General features: G+C 40.8%; 1 long non-coding RNA gene across 2 annotated transcripts in view; it reads right to left on the bottom strand.

Annotated features, from left to right (window-relative positions):
• Nucleotides 1-23,701, bottom strand: part of LOC139802461 (uncharacterized) — a 128,443-nt gene that overhangs the window by 91,038 nt on the left and 13,704 nt on the right. For both annotated transcript variants that reach the window (XR_011728630.1, XR_011728631.1), the window contains exons 6-7: nucleotides 21,629-21,744; nucleotides 1,062-1,104 (exon numbers count right to left, since the gene is read on the bottom strand). This is a non-coding gene — a long non-coding RNA (uncharacterized lncRNA). The remainder of the gene's footprint in view (nucleotides 1-1,061; nucleotides 1,105-21,628; nucleotides 21,745-23,701) is intronic.

The raw sequence follows: 23,701 nt of genomic DNA, 5'->3' as shown, positions 1-23,701 counted from the left end.
CTATACTGGGCTGTATACTGAACTAAACTCTGACCCCTGATTCACTCTTCCACCAATTCTCTTCATATCATTTAATTGTCTTGAAATAGCCAGAGTGCTGCAGGGTAATTAATGTTGCTGTGAACTTAGCCACTAGAGATCCTAAAATTATGAGATTCCTGGAGGGGTTAATGAAGCAGTACCTGGGAATGCAATGGTATGTACTGGTCTGAGCAGAGAACTTTAAATGGTGAACTGCTGACTTCAAACCCACCTTTTTTCCTTTTTTCCTTTCCTCTTTCTGGTCCACCTCTGTCCTTCCCTTGGGAGGAGAAGAATCTGTTAAGTTATTTACCCACCTCCCAGCTTAGGGGAATAAACCTTGAATGTGATGTAAGTGCTAACACTGTAATTAGCAGGAAAAACTTCCCCTTTTCATCCCAACACCCTCAACAACAGATGCCTTGAAAAAGACCAATCAAACTTTAAACACATATTCTAGGCAGAGTATTTTTAAAACAAAGTATTCAAGGTGGAATTAACTTGACAGGGCCTGATGTAGAAAGACTCAGGCCAGCTTATTTTGTTTAAAGAAATTAAATGGACAGCTTGTTGCTTTTGCCTTTTGCCATTCTAAAAATAAAATACAAATAAAAATCTGTCCTAAAGAAAGAGATAAAAAAGAGTTTTCTTAGTGCTGGTAAATTAAGACATCATTTGTAATGCCCACGAGGGGGAAACTTGGGATTTACTGCTTTTGGATCCAAAGTGTCATGGAGCATTAAGAAGAATCCTGCAAAGCTGCCTGACCTCAGGGTTTGTGGAATTCCCTGCCCCACAGTGCAGTGAGGCTACAGCCCTGCTCCTGCCTTCCAGTAAGATCCTGAAAATAAATTCCACAGGATGCTGGCCCACAGAGGGTGGAAAGGTGGCCACTGCTTTGATCAGCTGATCTCTAGTTATTGTATAATGAAATATTAATTCATGCAGAAGAGGAGAAAGGCAAAGATAATTGCCAAAGCCAACCAAGATCAGCATTTTCTGTAAATACACAGACAGATCACATACAGAGAGGTACAAACCTGAAGCTCTGACATGACTTCCAGGGTAAATTCCAGCAGGCTTCTAGGGAAAACAGAAAAGAAAAGAAGCCCATTATGTTCCCATAGCAAAAGTGGAATTGTCAGAGCTAAAATCAGGATTTTTTTTCTCTGTGTTGTCAGACTGCAGATGCAGGCTGTAAGATAACAAAATATTCCACAACAGGAAAAACAAATATTCCATAATATCCTATTCCAAGAGAAAGATATTTCAAACTTCAGGCTAATTTCAGTCTTACTTTAAAAATAATATCAAAAGAGAATCTGGTTATTCTATAAATATGTTTAAGCCAAGCTAAAAATGTTGATTTTCTTATTCTTCAGACATTCAGTTTCAAGCAAACAACTAAACAGCACTTGCACATGCCATCAGTGTCAGCCCTTCTTTCAAAGCTTAACAAGAACAGAGTTGGATCTCAGCCACTGTTTTCCAAGAGATTTGATCCCTAAATCCCAGTATCACATCTTGTAGAGTTAGTGTTATAATAGAAAACCAAAATTTTCCATCCATAAAGACATCAACACCCAGCTCTGCCAAAACATCGACCTTCTCAGTGGAGGAATGTTAAATGATGCATGAACATACTTTTGTACTCAGACAGATACAAGAAATAAAATTATAAAATTTTTAAGGTCATCCTAGGAAAACGATAGCAAACAGGACTGAAAAGTCCAGACTGATTCATTGAGAAATTATAAACTAATTCTGAATGTTTTCACAAACATTATGGAAAGAGCTGCCCTGCAGAGTTAGTTGGGATGATCTGCCAGTAAAAGAAGCTGTGTTACTATTTTATGTTGCTACTGAACAGCAGAGCAGCAGGTCTGCAGGACCAAAACTTTTAAGACAATTGCTCTCTCAGCCACCCCTCTGATTATATGGTCACGATTTTGGACAACTGAAAAGGGTTTTTTTTTCCTCTTGCAAAGGAAAAAACTACTTGTGATTTGGGAAAATAATCAGTTACATGAAGAAAAGGTTTCATTTCATAATTTGATTGCCTACCTCAGGAGTAGGTAAGTGACAGTAATTCAAAGGGTGTTTGATTTTTAGAAAATATGCAACAGTTCTAAGGTTTCACCTCTCAAGGGGGAATAACAGCTCCTGGTTCACAAAGTGTAGCCAGTGTGCAGGTGATCCACAACACATTTCAGATACAAAGTTAAGTACAGGAGCTACAGAACTGATAATTTGCCAGTTCTTCAGGGCTCAAGCCCTTGGTGCAATGGGAAGATGAATCTAAATTTTCTGGTGGTGCAATGGGAAGATGAATCTAAATTTTCTGGTGGTGCCCATGAAATCCCTTCAGTGACCATGGAATGGTTTCTGGTGAACAAGCCCCTGGTGCACAGAACTGCACTGCTGGCTCTGAGTGGCCTTTTTGCTAACAGCCTTGGCAGCAAAAGCGAGGACTCACTGATAAGGAAGGACTCTTATCTCCAGAGGTGGTCCTCAGGTCAGAGTTGAGGAATGTTGGCTGGGCAGCAAGGTGAGCATGTGCTGCTGCTGCTGCTGCTGCTGCTGCTGCCCAGAGTGTTTATCTGTTTCTTCCATGAGCACCTAATGCTCCATGACATAATTAGGAGCAAGAGTATAGCTATGTGCAAAAAGAACCAAATATTTTGTCAATGACAGCAACATCAAGTACGTTACTAAGAATTAAAACATTTTTGACCCTCAGGAGAAGAATTAGAATGGAAATAATGCCTCAGATGTCAATAATTAATGACCAGATATTAGGAAAGAACATTTTCCTTGGGGAGTTTTTCTGAAACTAGCAACTGTCCTATTTCTTGTGCCTTCTTCTCAGCCTGGATGCAGACAGATAATTCACATGCCATTGCCAAAACTCCCAGGCACCTGTAAGAAGCTTATACCCAGCAATCATCCTTAAGTTTCTAACTCTCAAAATTATTATTTGAAGGGTGGAAAGGAAATGCATTCACTTTGCAGCTGCAAACTCTGTTTCATCCAGACAGAACAAGCAAACCCAGCTGCTATTTAATCAAAGGCTGAGCCAGGCAGTGTGACCACCTGAGTGCCACCAGAGTGAGAGGGGCTGGAGGGGGCAGCAGCAGAACCCATACAGGGAATGTCCCCCCCTTAAGCAGTGACCATGCTTGTGGCACAAGGGGACTGCAGAGGAAGCTGTGGGGATGCTGCTTGGAGATTGATGCTTTATTAGCAGCAATGGTGCATGAGAAATGAACTGCACAGCCCTCAGGCCCCTGGGAAACAAATATCCTGGTAGCTAGGAAACCATTTTCTTGCTTTCCACATCTAATGTGAGGTCACAGAGACAAAATACACAGCACTAGAAATTTCCGTGTCATTTGAAGGCATCTGTAGAAAATCTGCACTGAAATCTTTGAGATTTTTAAGTACTTGGCAATATTGCTTCTCTCTTTTTCACTGAGCACAAACTACCACACCACTGTGTCAATTAAGGTCAGGCTTATCTGAACAGTCTCTGAACTACTAATTCTTCTCTGTCCCAAATGTGAAATCCAAACCTGTTGAAACTGGCCTCTGCTTCCACAAAACAGGATGTGAAATGAGGGCTGATAGCCCTGAAAGAAGTTTGCTTTTGTAATGGTGCTAACAGTCTAAGTATCATGACAATCTGAAGGGATCAAATAGTCCAGGAGTATTACAAGGTAAGATAAATTCAGAAATTCATATTTGTGTCAAAGTTGTACTCAGATACAACTTAGACATGTATCTACATCCACAAATAAGTGTGTTTGTGCATCAGAAACTAGTTCTGTCCACCTGTATATATGTGAGCTGAGAGTTTTCTTTTCCTAACACAAAAATAAGCAGCTCTCAGGTCCTCAGAAGAAACTGCCACACAAGGATGGTATTGAACAAAAATATTTTTATCATAGAGGGATCAGACCATATTGGGGGTCGAACTATGCAATTATTTATTAGATATGTACTAAGCCTTTGATCATTGCTTTTAGAATTTGATTGTAAAATTAACCCTGTGATAATTTTTCTGTTGTGGTTTTGTAAGGAACACCTGCAGAGTGTTAGCTTTCCTTCAGAGGAACCCACTGTGGATCTCTGGAAGGGAATGCCTGTTGTCTTGCTCAAAATCAGACAACACAGGCAAAAACTAAGAAGACACAATTGTTTCTGACAGGGAATCTGAAGTGATGATTAATCTTTTCCCAGTGCATCTTGCTTTAGGCAGTTCTCAAAAGCCATCTGGCCTGCAGTGTTTTGTTTTTTTTTTTTTAATATGATGCATAATTTTTATTGGTGATGAAGAGAATCTGAAGCCAATGGTGATGTGATTGTACCAGGTGCCTGATACTGCAGCATGCTAGACATTATCTTGCAAAACAGTCAAATGCTTATTTTGGCTGAAGGTTTGGGGTTTTTTTTCCAGAGAAGGACAGGATATTCTTCCCCCTTACATGGGTATTAGTTTCTTTCCTATAACCTCTGAAGAAGGACATGACATGAAAGAGAATGGTGCTTAATAACACATTTCAGCCTTTCACTTCCACCTTAATGTATCAAAACCATGTAAGGAATTCCCTGATTCTGTATATAATATACATAGTCCTCAGTCTACATAAACTGATCACTGGCATAATCAGATATCTTGAGGAGTAACAGACACAAGAACTGCTCAAGGCACAGAGGGAAAATGGGTAATATGATGTAAAAAACCCACCAGCTTTTACACAAAGACTGACTGGAAGCTCTTAAGCATAGTAAGCCATCTGGCCAAAGATAAGAAGTAGGGACTTCCAGGAAAAGCAACTTTTTGCTTTGATATATGGACTTGTCTCACAGTTAAAATGTTATTCATGGGGCAGATGTTGAGTGAAATCCTTACAAATAAACAAGCCTTTTGCCCTACCTGGGCCTTCTTCTGCCAAATAAAAAAATGGTTTTATGTGTCTCAGGTGAACTCCCCACCGAAGTGACATGGCCAGATAGCAGGGTTTACTGGAATGGTTCTACCACCCAGTTCTGCTGTTCTGCATCCCCAGTTTAGCCAAGACAAAGGGAGACCCAAGATCATTCTGTTGCCATTGGATCATGATGTTGGAGAGGCACTTGCAAAGGACACTTCATCTAACCAGGGCACTGCATCTTGATTATCTCAGCCATCTCTCATGGGTGATGGATCATCTCTGTCTTTCCTTTCTGGCTCCACAGGGAACCTAGAGAAATAGGAATCTAATTTTGGTCTGGAACTCAGGCTAAGTATCTGAATCCCTTTTAACACTGGCTGCTGGACCTAGGAAAAGCTGTGATTCTCTGAAAAAAGCTTAAAAAGGATCACCAGGAATTACATTCAAAGTGCCAGAGACCTTCTGTTTGCAAATAAAAGCTCCTGGCCCTTTTTTGGGGGGGACCTCCAGTATGTTTGTGTTGTACATGTTCATTAAATTCTCAGTCAGTTCTTCTGCTTCTAGGCCTATATAAAAGCTGAGACACCCTTTTTGTTCTTTTGTTCTCCCTCACAGCAAACAAGCAACTAAGTGATTAAATTGTGCCCAAGCCCACCCATTTTTGTCAGTCAATAGCTTTTCTATCAAACTGTCAGGGTGTGTACAGTGCTTTTATAGTATTATTTTTATGTACTCTCTTGAAATTACAAGTCTCTTTGGTTCCCAATCAGTAATTAAGCTCTTACCACCTTTACTGAAGGCAACCTTCAAAGGACTACACAGAGACAGTATAATGTTTCACTGTGAAATTTGGGACTGTGGAGCCATGACAGACACTGTTACATAGTAAGTTTGACCCTAAATGACAATCCAGGAGAGATAGAAATAAATCCTCCCCCTACCATTCTTCACCTTCTCCCCTTTTCTTATTTTTCAGGTTCATAATGACCTGCATCATACAGTAAAAAGGTTGTACCACTTTCTCACGAAAGTTTCTGGACTTGCACTGTTACCAGTATTAGAAGAGAGACATTGATTTCAGGACTTCCCAAACACTGTGTAAACTGAGGAAAGTAGCAAAATTAGTAATGAAACTAATTCCCAAAAAAAGAATAAACTAATTACATTTAAAATGCATTCAGCAAAAAGCACTCTTCTAAAAATTACAGATTTACAGCAACACTTTGTGATCAAAGGTTTCTCAGCTGTGAGTGCAGAAAAGCTCTGCTCTGTTGTGGAAGAACATCACAGCTCTTCCATTGTTCTCAAACACAGCACAGGTCAAAGAAGTAGCATAACAAATCAATTAATGTCCTACCTGCCTCCTTCACTAATTAGAGACTCAGTCTCTCTCTCTCTCTGCTCTTGATATTTGAAACTTCTCAGAAGGTGAAGATTAAAGTAGCAGCTCTCAAACTTTTCCAGAGGGTTTCCTTTATAAGCCTTACCTTCCCTGACAAGTATGGATTCACTTGAGGTGAAAGAGCATTAGGAAATTTTTCCATCTCTGCTCCTTTTATTTATTTTTATTCACCCCTATAAACATTATCTGTACAACCACTTCTACAAAGGAATCTCCTCATTATCTTTCCTCCAATTCCAGTTCTAAAAATATGGAAATAATCTAGAATATCAAACCTAATTATTTATGTCCCTCCATGTTTCAGGAAATGTGGCCACAGGACACATACAACAAATGTCCCATCAGCACCTATAGTTTTATAATCATCTTTCAGATATAAACCAGCATTGCCTTTCTGTTTCTTTCAGAAGAGAAATCCCACAGTACATGTGTATGTATGTGCCCCATACTCTCCCTACCTTCAAGTCTGACTTAGGAAACCAGGACAAATAAAACTTCACCAGAAGTTGTGTGCTGGAGGCTGCACATCTGAGCTATGGAGGGGAGCAGATGGATGGTGCAGAGTCTCCTCCACCCATGCAAGCAGTGGTTGGGCCCAGCCCTGCCAGAAGCTGCCTGTTTCAGTCTCATGGGCTGAGCTGCAACTTCTTTCTCCATCCTCACCCTCCCAACAGACCAAGGAGAATCTAAGATATTGAAATCTGGACACACAGCAAAACTGGTCTGAGCTTCAAATCTCACTCATCCTCTGCATGAAGCACACACAACCATTGACATCCAGCTTTTTCAAAGAATACCAAGGCAAAACTTTTACATCTTTCTCTTTCCTTTTATCTTCCCTTTGTTTCAGGCATGCAGCTCATCCACCAGCACCAGCCAAGCAATGAAACAGCTCAGTGCAATCAGGAAGTTTCAGACACAGTGTGGCCTCAGAATCATCACTTTCTCTGCTGCCTGTACAAATGCAGATGAGGAAAAAAAAAAAGACAGCAAACAGCAGTGGTCAGGTCTGGACATTCAACTACTAAAAATATCATCTACTTTGAGATATACCCACAGAAATGCCCTTCTCTATTTCACTTATATTCTTGTCTTTATTTTATTGCTTGGAATTGTGGGAACTTGAGAAAAAAAATAAACTATACCTCCCCAAAAAAGGAAATACTGGTCCTGAGTAGACTTTTCTACAAAGAGCAAACCAACAGCTTGCAGAAGTAAGTACAGAAAGATAAGATCAGGGTTCTTGATTAAGTAACATTTAAGTAAAAAATAAAAACAACAGCACAATCCTCACTCAAGAATGAATAGTTTCTAAAAATGTTCTTCTTTGGCCCAGAATGTAAAGAATGTCCCTAAAATGGCTTCAAGCTTCAGAAGAAAAGAAGAGGCTTTGGATGCTGATCCAATGGCCAAAAAAGAGAGATGAAGCTCAGCTGCTCAATGAACATTACAAAAGAGAAGGAAACAACAGCTGCCCTTAGAAGTCCATGAACACTTAATTTGTGCAGTTTTGCCTCTCTGCCTGGAGACAATCAGGTATCTATGTGCCTGATTTAGAGGCTTAATTCCTAAGCCTTGCATACTGAAGTACAAAGCCTGCTTCAGCATTACAGCAACATTTCAGGGAGCAAAACGTGTAAGGAGAGTCCTGCAAAGCAGTTCTGCATGACTCTACTTCCCCCCTTCCCATTTTTTGCCCCTTATAAATTATATTCCTTCTTGGCTGTGGTGTTCCTCTTTAAGCAACAAACTGGCTCCTCAAAATGTTCTACTATAAAAGAAGGTACATGAAAACAAAATGAATTTGCTAAAATCTGAAGTTACCACATGTGAGACAGCATCACAGGGACCAGATCACTGCTCATCTCTTTCCAGGCAAAAATGGAAAAGGATGGGCATGCCCATTTCCCTGGAACACAGCTTTCACACCCAGAGAATCATCCATCAGCACCAGCTGAATTCACAAGCTCCATGAAAAGGTCACTTGTCTTAAAAGCAAACCCCAATCATTTTTCTTGAATATATATTGCCAGCATTAGAGCACAGGGATCAAATCCAATCTCACCATCAAATGTAAGTTTTTCTTTCCATTATGCAACTATTCTCTGTGTAATGTAAGAATTTGTTCTCTGTTGATTCAGCTTCTTGGACAAGCACAGAATTTGCATATGTACACACACAGGACTGAACCCTGCACATGTGTGTATAACACATGAGTAAGGGCATTCCTGCAGATGAAAGCCCTCTGGAATGATGCACAGAACAATTACACCAAGGTAAATTATCAGTCTGTAAAAAACAGATGATAAAGTGGGAGGAATTTTGGAGGCATTCTGGTTTTGGAAGGGTTAATTGGCTATTTTTTGAACACAGCTTTTAGAAGCCAGAGCCACAGAGTGGCTGCACTTGCAGCACTGTCCGAAGGCAGTGGGAGTCACGGCCTCTTCTAGGAGTGAGCCATTCAGACAGAAACTGAGTTAAAATACATTGTTTACATACTGCAAACCTAATAACTCACAGAATCCCTGGCACGGGAGAGCGGGATTTTCCTTCAGACACAGCCTCTTCTCCAGAGCTAGTTTTTCACGTCTTGGTAGCAGCTGACCCTAGAACCATTTTCAGACATAAGTCAGTGTTTTCTTAACCTGCCAGTGCCCTACTGTAAGCACGTTCATCGTGCAGCTGCACTCTGAGTCAAGGCCCCTCGGGAAGGAACCACGATTCCTGCGGAGTTTCGGCGGTGCCGGAGCACTGCGCCCTGCCGGGCTGCCCGCCACGGGGAGCACCACGTTCACGCTGGGTCCCAGCACATCCCACAGCACTGCTGAGCCTGTCACCACCCCACTGCCCTCCCCGTTTTCCTGGATTGATCAGGGGATACGTGGAAGCACAGAAACAGCAAGCGGAGCACAGCGATGCGGGGATTATTTCGGAGAGGGCTCGAAGGAGAAATGGTTTTGTTCTTATTGAGGCCGAGAAGACTCTGGGTTTGTTCAGCCTGGAGAAGGGAAAGCTTAGGGGAGGCCTTATCACCACGTCCCAGTGCTTGTCCCAGGGACAAAACAAGAGGCAGTGGGCACAAGAGGAAGATTTTTCACTCTGAGGACAGTCAGACACTGGAATGGTCTCCCAGGGGGTTGTGGTGGATTCCCCCACTTTGGAAAATTTTAAGTCTCATCTCAACGGGGTGCTGAGACATTTCACGTGAACAACAATATTAGAAGGGTTGGACCAGATGATCCTTGAGGTTCCTTCTAACCTAGGATTCTATTTTCTTCCAGTTGAGATGATTTCTTTGTTTGCTTGTTGGGTTTTTTCCCATGAGATCATTAATTCCTCCTTCCTCATTTGAAACTATCGTAGAACCTAAACATAAAAAGTGTGTTAGATTGAGGTAATCCCCCTCAAATTTATCTCAGCCTCAAATATCTTAACAGATACCTACCACAGCATTAGCTGGTTATTACTTTTCCTTTTAACCAGGCTCTTCCTCACATAATGGTCCAAATTTATTTCAAATACATCAGTTGCTAGCTGGAATAGTAGTTCTGAGAAACCAGGGGAGAGTTCATCCATTAAACCAGAGTTATGGAACAGTTAGCAAGGGCTTCTATTACTCAATATTTAAGATGAATTATGTGATTTCATCATAAGGTAATAAAAAGGGCTATCTAGAGGGAAATTCTGACATCATTCTCAAAAGAGGAAGTCTGTTTAGTTATCTTTTTCTGTGACCAATTCTTAGAGAGAAAGCTGACCTTTAATTCCAACGTTTCCCAAATCTTTCTTAGATGACACCTCTAACAGTACAAAATGTTTTAAGAGAAAACAAGTAACTTGAGCAAGATAATTGTATAATTGTAAAATATTCTGATTTTCCAATAGCAGATGGAAAAAGCTTATGTTGAAAGACATTTTTCAGGAAATGTTAGAAATATCTTTCCTGTGGATTGTATGTTGAAGAAACCAGAAAATGATATAATAAGAAAGGACAGAATCCAATTATTCTAATATTTAATTTCTGTCAGGAGCCAATTTTAGGCATTCCAGTGAAAAATCAATTCTGAACCATACAGAAACTCAGTGGAAGAAGTTAAAAAACAGAGCAGGTGTTGGAAAATTGTATCTGCCCTTTTTTCTGTTTGTTATCCAAAAATGCGAATTGCTCCTTACCAGAAACCTTCCAGCTACATTTTCACTTGAGAAAATTTAGCATCTACTCGTGCTAGTGCTGAGAGAGAAAGCCATAAATGTCAGCACACAGCAGTCTGGATTTTATAATCATGTGTCTCTCAACATCCTTCTGCATAACACACAGGACTAGGTAATTACAGAACAATTTAAAAAATATCTTATAATTAAATAAAATTAGGATAGAAAAAATAGAGAAGCAAGGAAACTTATGAACTGGGGCTGCCAAATATTTATACTTGGCCCTTACTTACACAAGTGCAATATATAAACACTAGAGCTAGAAGAACTTGACAATTTAGGCTCCCATATAAGAGTCTTTAAAATGAAAAAGTATCTGTGCTTTGTTAATGGCTTAAATAGTGGGAGCCAGTATGGCAAGAAGCCTCACCTGCAAAATTCACCCTTCAGTCACAAGCAGAATCCTTTCCTTGTTACAGACACCCTCACCCCAGCCCTCAGACTTTACCAGCACAATTTTCTCAACTCCCAGGTCTAACCAGTGATGTTAAAAGTGCTGTTTTCACTTTTAAACTTCTCGTTCCTGCAGGATGGGTCCATTGATTGAGAAGGGGAGCAGGTGAGCCACTTACACTAAGTGGAGTTTGAGCTAAGGCTTCCTGCAGCATCCAGCTAAGTCAGCACCACAGCTCCACTGCCATCAGCAGCCCAGTGGTCCCACATCCCTCTGCAGATTGCCATGCTCAACCTGAAGGACACCATCAGAGACCTCTACAGACTTGAACTCATTTGCCAACTCTCCCTGGCAGGCTGGCCACTGACCACTAGGTAGTCCCAAGCACTCAGATCCTTCCACAAACACATTCCTGACCTTCAGTACCTGCAAACCCTTTCCATCACGAGTGGTCTCCCAGCACACTGCAAGTCAAGCCCCCAGCAGCCACACAAATTTGTGTTCTGGGCCTCATATAAAAGCTGCACTCCCTTAGTTACTCAGAGGAGTAAGAGCTGAAGAATAAAACAACTCAACTCACACCCTTCTGTACCTTCCCAAAGGTCTTTGTCCCACCTGATCCCTGCTCTGTGATTTATCTGACTGTTGTTCTCTTCTGCTTTAGTGCTTTGGAAGTATTTCCAAACTTCCTACTGGAAGGCTCTGAAGGATTCACAGAAGCAACTGATGTAGCTTGGCATCTAAACAAATAGGTTTAAAACCAGGCTGACCAGAGGTGAGAGACTGGTGTATATCTCAGTAGACCACCAACTTACTCTCTTTTATCCTCCAGCTGTGGAAGAAGTGGTATTTTTATCATAAAGCTGTTGCACTGTATGCTTTGACATATGGCACCTGGAGACCATTTCAGAGAATGTTTTCTGCCCTACAGATTGCCCATGGATCTCAAAAGAAAGCAGCACATTCATTCTCCCACACATAATGCTGAGGCTTTTTCTTCCTGTCTGTTAAATATACATTTTTCCATTTTCCTTCCAGAGCTGGACACTCTTGGTGATCCACAATATCTTGCATCCTTTTGGGAACTGCTTGCACAGGATTCCCTTGATGACAGTTCCCATTAGCACACATTCATTTACACATACTTTTTTTTTTTTTTTTTTTTTTTTGGCATTTGTGAAATTCCTTTCTTCAAGTGGATATGAAAGATTATTCCCTTCCCCTTGGGTAGATGAGGCTCCTTTGGGGAAGCTGTCTCTCACCATGACCACCAGATCAAAGAGGCTCCAGCAGAAAGACAATCTCTGAATCTGTGAATGGTCACTTGTCCTCTAAGCCCTGGCTGGCTTCACATCAGGAGATGGTACAATCCCATCCTGCAGCTTTTAACATTACAGAGGGGACTTCTCACTGATGCTGCTTCAGGTCACCTTCTTGTATTCCTACTTTCATGACTGAGATTCAAACAGGTTTGCAGTGAACACCTCCATGGGATATTTCTCCTCACAGAAGCTGGGGACTAGAACTTCCTTTCTGCCAAAACCCATGCTTCAGTTGCCACAACTCCTGCAACTTTCCAGGAAGGATCTGCCTTCATTTACAAACCCCTCCATCATTAACAAAGTTTGAACCCTTACCTGTATTAGAAGTTCACAAGTTACAAAGCTACAGAAAAGATACATTAAAAAAAAAAAAAAAAAGCTTTAATAGTAGCAGTATTTACTACTCCCTTTCTGCTCCAATTTATCAGAGAGCTGAGTCCACTTGCAAAACACAAGATCCTACCCTGGAAAGAACAGGTTGTAAGACTGATGCCAGATGGACAACCCTAGACACTTGTCTTGATAGCTAAACAGGTTCTCCCATTGACTTTGGAAAGAAAAGAGATGCTAGGAACATCTGAAGAAGTCCTTCACACACAGCAGAATTAGGATCAGGTAGGCACTGTTGCATTCATTATTGACTGTTATCCTAATTCTAGAAAAAGTCCAGCAAGGACTGGGCACCCTGAGAAGGGAATTCAGTTGCCCAGTTTGCCTGTAGTTTTCTTCTTTCTGCAACTGAGCCTGAGCTGAAACTTCAGCTGCAAGCATTTCAACATTGATGATTCAGTGTTTGAAGGACCTCCAGGGAAGTCCTACAGTACCTCCAGACAAAGTTCTCACCTCTGGCTTTTCTTGGCTTGCAGGTTTATTGCCCACTAGAGAATTTAGACTTATAATACATCCAAATCCAACCTAAATTCCAGGCTCATACGTGTGCTGATGGACCCTGGAGCTCCTAATTATAATTACATATTCATGTTAGCTGAATGAGATGCTAAATTACAGTCCTGATCCCACATTGTGCCTCTGCACAAAGCCACAGCTGATGTTGATCCTCAACTGGAAAAATGGGAGGGCGGAGAGGAAGATCCAGCTGTTGCTCATTTGACTCAAGAAAGAAACCATTTACTTTCTGATGTGAAAAATGATGAAAATAAAATAATGTGAGCAAAATAACATTCCCCACCCTGTCATTTGCAGAAAAAGAACTAATGTCTTCAAACCTAAGGCTGTAACTAAAGGACAATGGCATTTAGCAATGGGAAATATCACTTAGAAGTCAACTTTTTTTTTTTTTTTTTTTCAGATAATGTACATTTTTACACTATGTTTCCTCCTTGAAAGTTTGGCCAAAACAAATCTTCCTGAAGTTAATTTCTCTCAGGAGTAACAGGGTCAATGCAGCATTACACATTCATGCTCTGGATTCCAATAAAAAAAATTGTTACCATAGCAAGAAGTATTGTTGCAAAGACAACACACACAATGTAAGATTAAAGAAAAAATTCTCCAAAAATGTTTTCAATGCTCAGCACTAATGTAAGATATTTTCTCCTAATTATGTAAAGATGAGTGTGCTACTGCTTTGCTAGTCCCACTGTGATGAGACCAGTTCCTTTAGGACTCATTTTTCAAAATGCAAATTTCTAAATTATTGGGTTTTTTTCAAACTTGCATCAATTATTTTTTAACCTTACGTTCATTGTGCTGCTGCCTGAGGCCAGTGAAGGACTGGAGACTGATATATTGTGCAAGGTTCTGTAGAGGAACTGTAAAAAGGCAGCTTGTACCTTACCATCTGGGTTCATTTCAGGAAACAGAGGAACAAAGGGTGAGGTGGGGTGGTAGGAGTGGGAAGACAAGGCAGCAGTGACCTGGAGACAGATCCTCATCTAGTTTGGCATGGCACTACCTAATCACCTTACACTGTGGTGCAAGCAATTAATAAAAGTTTCAAGGAATAATAAACTTTTAGCCTTGTAGGCTTTCTTGTGCACCTCCCAACCTGAGAGAAAGCATGGAGCAGACTATCTTGGGGGAAAAGCTTGCATTGATTCATAGAATCATGGAATGGGCTGGGTTGGAAGGGACCTCAGAGCTCATCAAGTCCAACCCTTGCTCCACTCCCCCCGTGGTTCCCAGCCCATGGCACTCAGTGCCACATCCAGGCTCTTTTGAAATATCTCCAGGGATGGAGAATCCACCCCTTCCCTGGGCAGCCCATTCCAATGGCTGATCACCCTCTCCATCAAGAAATTCTTTCTAATGTCCAACCTAAACCTCCCCTGGCACAACTTGAGACCTCTTGTGCCCTCTTGTCTTGCTGAGAGTTGCCTGGGAAAAGAGCCCAACCCCCCCCTGGCTCCAACCTCCTTTCAGGGAGTTGGAGAGAGTGATGAGGTCTCCCCTGAGCCTCCTCTTCTCCAGCCTCAACACCCCCAGCTCCCTCAGCCCTTCCTCATAGGATCTGTGCTGGATCCCTTCACCAGCCCAGTTGCCCTAGGAACTTCCCTTCCCTGGGAAGTGGAGCCAGCTATAAATGATGATACAGTACCAGCTGTACCATCAGTATCAGTGAAAGTGGATGGGAGAAGAGCAAGACAGCAGAATGTGTGAAATAGGATGAAAAGCCAGGAAAATGATCTAAGTAGCAGAGTTCGACTGAAGTCAGCAAGGGCAAAGTTGCAGAAAGCAAGGCTACTTTGCTTCAGGAAAAAAAAACCCAGCTGAAAGGAGCCCAGAAAAGGTTCTGCATGTGAGGGCACACTTTTCTGCAAAGGGCCATGCTGGAAGATTTACCCACAGACAGCCTGTGTGCATCTCAAGAGAAGGCCAAGGCTAAAAAAGAAACCAAGATATGGTCTTTGGCAATGGGAGAATGCTGTGTCTGCTCCCAGTGGTGAAAGGAGCAGAGAATGCAAAAGAAAGTACAAATACAGGGAGTAGGATTTGAGGGAGATGATAGAAAAAGAGAAGTTAAAAAAGGAATGTGCTGAATAAGGGTGTAAGAGGGGAGGAGATGAGAAGGAAGATGGGAGACTGATGTAGGAGAGGCACATGGGATGAAAGATGCATATTAATGGCAAATGGATGTAAAAAATGAACAGTTCCACCCCCCAAGCTGTTAAAATAATTATGTTCTTAATTAACCTTCGTAAGACTTAGAACTTCACATTGTAAACATTATTTTCATAGATTGTAGAGGGAAAAGGAGTACTTACTGACTACATCCTTTAAAACCTTTCAAATGTCACCAGGTAGAATGCCACCATGCCAGGTGCTCAGCCCACCTGAGACACACAACTGACTCTGCCTGACACCAGAAAGAGATGGAGAAACAAACTGTGCCTTTGGGTAGAGGTGCAGAGGTGTGGTGGTCACAGAGTGCTTCTGTCCCTGCACCTCTGCCCTCTCTCCAGAGCACCTTTTCCAATTTCTCATTACTTATTTTCTTCCACTGTTTCTATACCCTTGCCTTCCTAAATTATTTTTCCCTGCCATTCCTTCCCTCTCCCACTGTCCTTCCCCTTTTGCAGCACAATAAGGCAAACTCCTTCTCTTCTCCACTGCCTTAGCACTGGTCAGGAGGAGCAGAGAGCTCAGGAGAGTTGCTCATTCCTCTTCTCAAATCTTCTCTCCAGACTTACTACAACTCCAGTGCAGCCAGGGGGATGCTACTTCAGCCCCTGCTGAGTTTACCTGCCAAGCTGGACTGCATGGCTGCTGTTTCTGGTGGCATCTTCCAAAAACAGAGTTGGCAAATTCAAAAGACTCCCCTGAGCATGTTAAAATTGCCATTTTCCAGATTAAAAAAAAAATAAATGAATATATTAATATTTTAAGTCTTTACTACAGACACAAATATTAAAAAAATATTAACTACAGACACAAATATTAACAAAAAAGACAGAGATTCTTATTTACACATACACATGGGCATTTATAGATGCATACTTACACAGAGTTCTGCAAACTTGGGCAAAGCTCTGTCATTTTTTTTATCCCCTGACCCCAGCTGGAGAAATGGTTGAGCATTTTAGAGTAATCTTTCCAAAATATTTGCCCAAGGCAGAGAGCATGGAAAATTTTGGCCCAAATGGTTTAAGTTTGGCAAAGCTATAAGCAACAGAAAGCAGGATCTTATAATAGAAAGTGCTGGGCAGCCTTATGGCAGACATCACTATTTGTGCTGCTTGTAAGACTTCATTTTCTTTAATAGGAGCTGCATGGCAGGGCTGTAATACCCTGGGGCTTCCTGTCTTTAATTTCCTTTGAATATAATCTTGGTCTTAAGCCTTCCTTCCTAAATAACCTCTGTCTTTAATTATTTTTTTTAGCAAATTACAACTTAACAAGCACACATTCTGGTAAGACAGAGCCTCTAATTATCAAAATGACAGTGCTGCTCAGCATCTGAATTTCACAGTAATTCAGTGACCAATTTGATAGGTCAGTAAATAATTTACATCATCACTGCCAAAAAATAATTAAACAGGATATTGTAAGAAGTCATTGTGTATCCCTACACCTTGCATTTTGCAGTCACCTGGATGATTCTTGCAGAGGAGCATCAGTGCTCAGAAATTTCACCATGATTTCTTTATGCTGCTGAAAGAATTGTGCCCAGCTCTGACCCTCAATCCCCATTATTATTGTTAATAATTAATCAAGCAATTTGTAGATAAATCACACAGTCATACCTGAGGGGATGAGATTCAAGCAGTGCACCAAATAAAAGTGGGTACTACCTAAACTAGTTGGTATTTAGGAAAGAAACACACTCTGGCTCATTCTGAGACCACCTAATCTCCATCATCTCTCCTTTTTTCTTTCTGCTCTGTACATATTCAAATAGGTAGAGGCTGTCTGTTAGGGTAGAGGTTTTTCCATTTTTTCTGGATGCAGACTGAAACCCTCCTAACACATTTCTTAGTGGCCAGCAGCCTTCACTGGTTATCAACTTCAGGTCAATGTGAACTTTTCAGTTTTCAAACCAAACTCCCCTCAAGTTAACCATGCAACTCCTCAGCAAGGTATTTTTCAAGTTATTCTTCATGTGATATTAGGAGCTTCTGTATGTAATAAAACAGCATAGCTTCCCTTTAGTGGTTAATAAACTACACAGCATTATCCTTTGAAAAACAATTGCCAGTTGTTTCAATACTTATTCAGAGTGGAAATGAGTCAAAAAAACTTGTATCTTTCCTTTAATTAATAGGCAAAATTATACATCAAAGTTTTTAATCCTCAGCTTGAATATGAATGAAAATTCCTGAAATACTTTGAGTCACCTTATTCAAGGTAAAGACCTGACTCAAGGAAAATTGATCCATCTTGAAAGCAAACTAGAAAATAAGGACTACACACATCTTCATGTGTGTTATACCAGTCTAAGTAAAAAGATGACTAATATCACCCTAGATTCAACTTTCCACAGCAATTAGCTAAAGTATCTCAATTTATCTTTCCCTGACAGTTTATGATTTTAAGGAAATTGGATATGTTTGGGTTTTGGGGTTTTTTTTCCTTTTAATGGACATTTTAGCACCATCTGCTGGTGTTAAAACTTGCTCTGGAAACTAAACACCAGCTACCTGCTTCATTTTAACTTCCTTAAGGCCTGCTTCTGGCTCTTATTAGGAAAGGTTAATTGCTTGCTTTTCTGCTACAGATCCCAAGACTGGATAAGTCATTTATCTGAATGAATCATGCATCCAGATGGAGTTTACCTTCTGGAGGCCATACAGCAGGAGTAATACACTATTAAAGAAATACCTCATCTACAGCTACACCCATGAGTAGATGTATTTGTTTTTAACAGTGTAAAAAACAGCAAAATACCCCTCATCCCTTAATGGGTAATAGATTTTTTTTTTTCCCCTCTGGTTTCTTCTGAGTTGATAGTGGTATAGAGACTAAAGAATTATGCTGTGGTATTGGAGATTTAATGTCTGGTGCCTACAGTCAAAACCTGACCTGCTGAAATTACCTCTGAGTGTATCCAGTTATTTAATTGTATGACTTATCCCATCTGATTCATCCACTTTGCTTTTTTTATTTCCTTAGATTGCTTCTGGCTCAGCACCAGTTCTTTCCTGTTTCAGAACCTCTTGGGGCACAGACAGTCTGAAAGCACTTTAGGAAATGGTCACACTGGGTCCCAGCTGCCTTTCTGCAGCAGCTGCCTGGAATACATGAAACATCTCCCACCTTCAGAACAAGTGTGAGCTCTGCCTTGGTTAAGCCAGGCTCACAGAATTCCTCTGCACAAGCCTTGCCAAATGCCTGGGTTTGACTGACAACCCAGAGCACTACAAAACCTGCCAAGGACTCCATGGACACCCCAGAGGGAAGGGTTAGCATCAGCCCACTGGAGTTCAGGCAGGTCTAGCAAGTAGCAAATGTGCCAGGGGAGTTTCAAGTTGTTCTGTTGAGGCTGCTCTTCATAGCAATGACTCCCATGCCATGACAAACTGGGCATGGACATGGGGCTCATTTTTATCAGTCTGTCAGTACTCAGGATTAATCTTTGTGGCCCAGACTTCAGTTCCATCTTGATGGCCTCACACCCATTCCCATCACAGCCCTGTCACTACATCTCTCCTGTACCCCACACCCTAAGGAACACACCCCGTCCTCTAGGTCTCTTCTGCAGTCCTAAGTCTCTCCTCTCAGCTGACCCTTCTTTGCATTAGAAACTCCTCCATGCAGAATACTCCTGTTTTAAAGCTGATTCATTCTCAGCTGTCTGAACCTTAATAAGGTGTAGAGAAAAAAAATCTCTCCAAAAAGTACACTCCAGATTGCTGTAAAAAGCTGATGGGAAAGCAGCAGAGAAGATGAAATGTTAGTTTCACAGCATGGTGTGTCAGGATGTTATGGGCTACCAACAGGGCTGGGAAAGGAGTTCCTTGCACTTCAGCAAGGCTCTGTGCATCCCTTCTGCTGTAGATAGAAGCTCCAGTGTAAGAGTACCCTGCCATGGCCAACTCAGGCAGCAGTTGCCCCAGGGAAGTTAAACAGCCATGAGACAATTAATTCTCTTTTCCTTTCCTTCCAGCCATACAGATAAGGTTAAGCAAAGCCCAAACCCTGCTTGCCCATAAATTCCCTGTCCTACAGAGTGGTGACTGAAGACTTTTCAGATAGATGTTCTCGGGTAAGTTTTCAAAGTTGTGCTCAAAAGGGTCAAGTCAAAAAATAAATCCCATTATTTGTTAGAAAGATTTGTGTGTGCACCTCCCACATTCACTGCTTTGAAATGGACCCCTTAATGTCTGGAGGGGATAGAAAGCCTATGGCTCTTCTAAGGTTTCAGAAGGAGGAAGAAAGGCCATGACCTTTAATAAAGATTATTCTGCAGAAATAGGACTACTTGCCTTTGCATAATCTTTTACAAAATAAGCTTGATGAAAGGTGCAATGCAATGATCTAAACCAACTCCTTAAGAGCTGTAAAGAACCAAGGAGGACCTTGAACATATTATAAGCATTGTTGGAAAAACTATGATCAAGAGGTTGAGGCCAGAGATGGTTCCAGTTGCAGCACCCAGCCCCTCTGGGCTGCAAAATGAAGAGGCACATTTAGTATAATTAGCCCAATTATGTCTGCCAACACTGGTGAATGTCAATTCAAACTCATGCCTGAATTGCTTCTTTCCACATGGATATCATTCATCTCTAATTTCCATCAATATCAGTGAGATTCAGAAAGAGGTTTATCAAGAAGAGATTATTTGGACAGGGAGGGGTGAGAAAACCCTTTGCTGTTTCAGCAGAACAGCACCCGTGGAAGCAAATTAATTTGGGCAAATTTCCCATTAAAACAAAGCCAAAACCTTCTGAAACTATCCAAATGTCCTTTCCAAAATATTTTGAACAAATGAGCTCCTCAGAATTTCAATCTACTTCTGCTTTTCAAATTGAAATGACTGTATATTCAAATAAAAGGACAAAGTGGAAATGAAAACTTTCCAAATTTAATGAAATTAATTGCCCTGATCTCAGAGATAGAATTAGTGACAGGAAACCACCCCGTGCCTTGGGAACTCATTGTGCACTGAGACTCAGAGAGCAGGGATCTCCTGAGCTCCAGTGCATCTTCCAGTAGCTGCAGATACCTGGGAAGTGAGAGTGCCAGGGATGTTGTGTAAAGTCACAGGGAAAGTGAAGTGAGAGTGGTAATAATTGTGTTAAAAGACAGGCAAGGGCATTCAGAAAGCTGGAGTCACTTTCAGTAAGAGCTGGAAACACTCTCAATTATATGCAGCAAACTTATCAAAAGAAAAATGTGTTCTTATTACACTACTGCCTACTAACAGATATTTACATCAGCAAATATACATAATTTAGCATGATTTTTTTAACACCTGAGTGTAGCTTCTATATGTCCATTAAGCAAGTAGGTAACTGACATGCATCTAGAGCTCTGATTCTGTGTTTCTGGTGTCTTGAGACAGAGGACAGCACATTGCTAAGGAGATGTGATGCCAGAGATACCACAAGTTATTCTTTTTGGTTCATTAAACCACCTGACTAGTCAGTTATGGAAAACAGCTTGTAAGGAGGAAGTAGTAACATTTTAATTCCATGAAAAGAAGATATGCTAGGTGAAACTAAAATAAAGTCTTATTTTATGTATGTTCCTTAGTTCTTGTCTCACCCTATGGCAAAAGTAAGAAATTTCAGAATAATGAACAAATGTGCACTGAAAATCCCCAGACATCTCTCATCCCTGATCTTTAATCTCAGAGAAAGCACCAAGACTTACTCTTTGGGTTGGCAGAGTTCTTGGAGCAGTCCCACATTAGCTCATGTCCCTTCAGGGTTTGGTTTCAGGTGTGGTCACTTTGTGAAGCAGAAATGCCATCCCTGCACACCTAGATGGGTTTCTTCATGTTTTGGAAAAGAAGGAAAAAAGTTCTTTCCATGTAGAAAATATTTTAATGAAAAACTTCTGGCTTAATCACAACTTTCTCTACCCCACACAGTGCAAAGTCCCAAGGTGTTGGGATTTTCACAGGCCACACAAAACAACTTCAAATTGCAGTACAGACTATTTCTGAGAGGTGCTCCTCCATCCCTGGCTGCTCCTGCCCTGTCTTTTGGGCCTTTGTGTGGCTCCATCTCCTCATCCTCACATTAAGCTACATGAGGTACTCCCAATAAATAGGATGAAAGCCTTTAGGTGGCTGAAGCACAACTTCTCAATCAGTTTCACTGAGGGGACAGTGTGTGATCAGTTGCCCAATATAAAAAAAATGCCATTTTATGGCTATTCACTTTCCACTGATGATTATTAGACATAAGCAAGCAATTAGCCCTCTTTGCATCTCACCTACCTTGAGCACTCATCTTCCATGGGTATGTTTGCTGCTACTGGAAGAACACAGCAGTCTCCCAGTCAACTCTGATATGATAAACTATATGTTTCCCCTTGGAATTAATCCAGCTTCTACTGCAGGGAACATAAAGAGAAGCAAAAAAAAAGAGCATTAATAAATTATGAGAGCCTTTAACATGTAGCAAGTATTGCCCTGGAATTTTTATCAGTTCACTTGCTAATCAGTTGCTCAGATAACTTCTGTTCTGCCAAACAGACACAACAAAACTAACAGTTCACTAAGTTAGTTAGTTAGTTAGTTAGTTAGTTAGCTAGTTTGACAGGCAAAGAGATATTTTGACTGAGATAACATCCCAATGTCCCATCCACAGCTGAGGTGTTCTTCTGAGCTGTGTTCTTCACATGGAAAACCTGACCCTAATTCCAAACACGTTCCTTAATGTAAAAAGTATTTTTTAAGTTGCATTTAAATCAAAATGTAGTTGCAAAACATCAAGAGTCTTAAAACCAGTTCTAAGTTCACAGAGAATATGGAGATGGCACTTTTTCCTTCCAAAAAGAGAGCAGCAGTGGAAAAACGAGGCAATTCAATATTTAGAAATTATTCCAAAAAAAGAGGAGCTACTAGTAGACTGCAGTGAAGCCATGCTTCAGGTGACAATGAATTCAGCAGCAACAACATATTACTTTCATAAGGGTTTTTATTAACACAATATAACCTGATAGGAGAAAAAGAGGGCCCCCTCTCCCCCCCAGCCATCATTCAGGTGAAAAAAAATAAAGGTCTTGAGTAGAAATCCCTTCAAACCATCATGAAAAGGTCTATGCACAGCCTTGGTATAGTGCAATGAAATTAAAAAAGATGTCATGTAGCCATGTCAGCCACATCTGTGACCCATATGGTGCATGTAACAAGAGCATATGTCTGTACCTAAAGAGAACATTATATGCTGCATAAGGCTATGGCAAATGTAAAAGTGAAGTAGAACACCTTCACATTACAAACACAGTTTGTTATTTGTGTCACATCAAAGAAAGAGTCTCCAGGAATTATTGGCCTCTGAAGTCATTTAATTATGATTAAGTGAACTAAGAACTAATGTAAATGGTATTTTATACCCCAGTGAATTAAAGTATGAGATCTAGTCAAGGTGAATAAGATTTACAGCCAAAACTCATGCAACCTTACAGTAATTTCATGACACTTTTACCACTAGCCAAGACATTTCAGTTCTTGAAATAATTAAAAGTACACAAGCAAATTTTATTCTTGGGACACTTATAATAAACCATGGACAGAAAAGAGAATAGGTTGCTTCTCTAGTGATTTATGCCCTTCTACTTTTATTATTACAGGAACAGAGATAATGCAGGGCAAATACAACTTTCAGAGCTTACCACAAAAAAGAAAGAGAAAAAGAAAAGTAGAGAAGATGCCCACAAATCTCTTTTATTTGGACCAAATCTGACCCAGATGAATGTCTCAAGACTCATCTTTGGCTAATCCCAAATACCTGTCTGCTAGAACAAACATTTGTTACATTGAGACCCCATGAATAATAGGAACAACTGAAGTCAGCCAACTCACTTTGGAGATACTAAGGGTCTTCTCCCAGATTTTTAGCTCTAAGGAAAACTACTCCCAGGCATTTGCCTTCAAATAGAATTAAAAGTGTCCAAGAAGAAATGTATAACATATCAATGAATAGTTATATTTCACAGCTTTTCCAGCTGGAAGTAAACTAATTTTCCAGTGACAACTGTTAATCCACTCTCTTCTAGAGTCTCTGAAAGGCTCCAGGTAAAGAACAGAAACTTGGCTGACAGAAGAAAGTACCAGATGGCTGCTGGGATGGGAAAAAAATTGAAGAGAAGAAAACAGTGAAATGTGAGTTGTAGAAATAAGGATTGAATCACAATCAAAACGTAAGTGGAGAACCAGAGCCTTCAGACTTTAACAGGAGCCATGTTAGCAACATTGCATCTACCCAAGTGGTAAACTTGATGGCCTCAAGAGGCCCTTAAAATACAAGGCAGCACTAACAAATTGGATAAAATGTATGTATAAAGC

This window comes from Heliangelus exortis, chromosome 14 (assembly GCF_036169615.1).
Source record: "Heliangelus exortis chromosome 14, bHelExo1.hap1, whole genome shotgun sequence".
NCBI classification, from domain to species: domain Eukaryota; kingdom Metazoa; phylum Chordata; class Aves; order Apodiformes; family Trochilidae; genus Heliangelus; species Heliangelus exortis.
The sequence above is the reverse complement of the archived record's forward strand: the minus strand, read 5'-3'. Positions and strand labels throughout refer to the sequence as shown.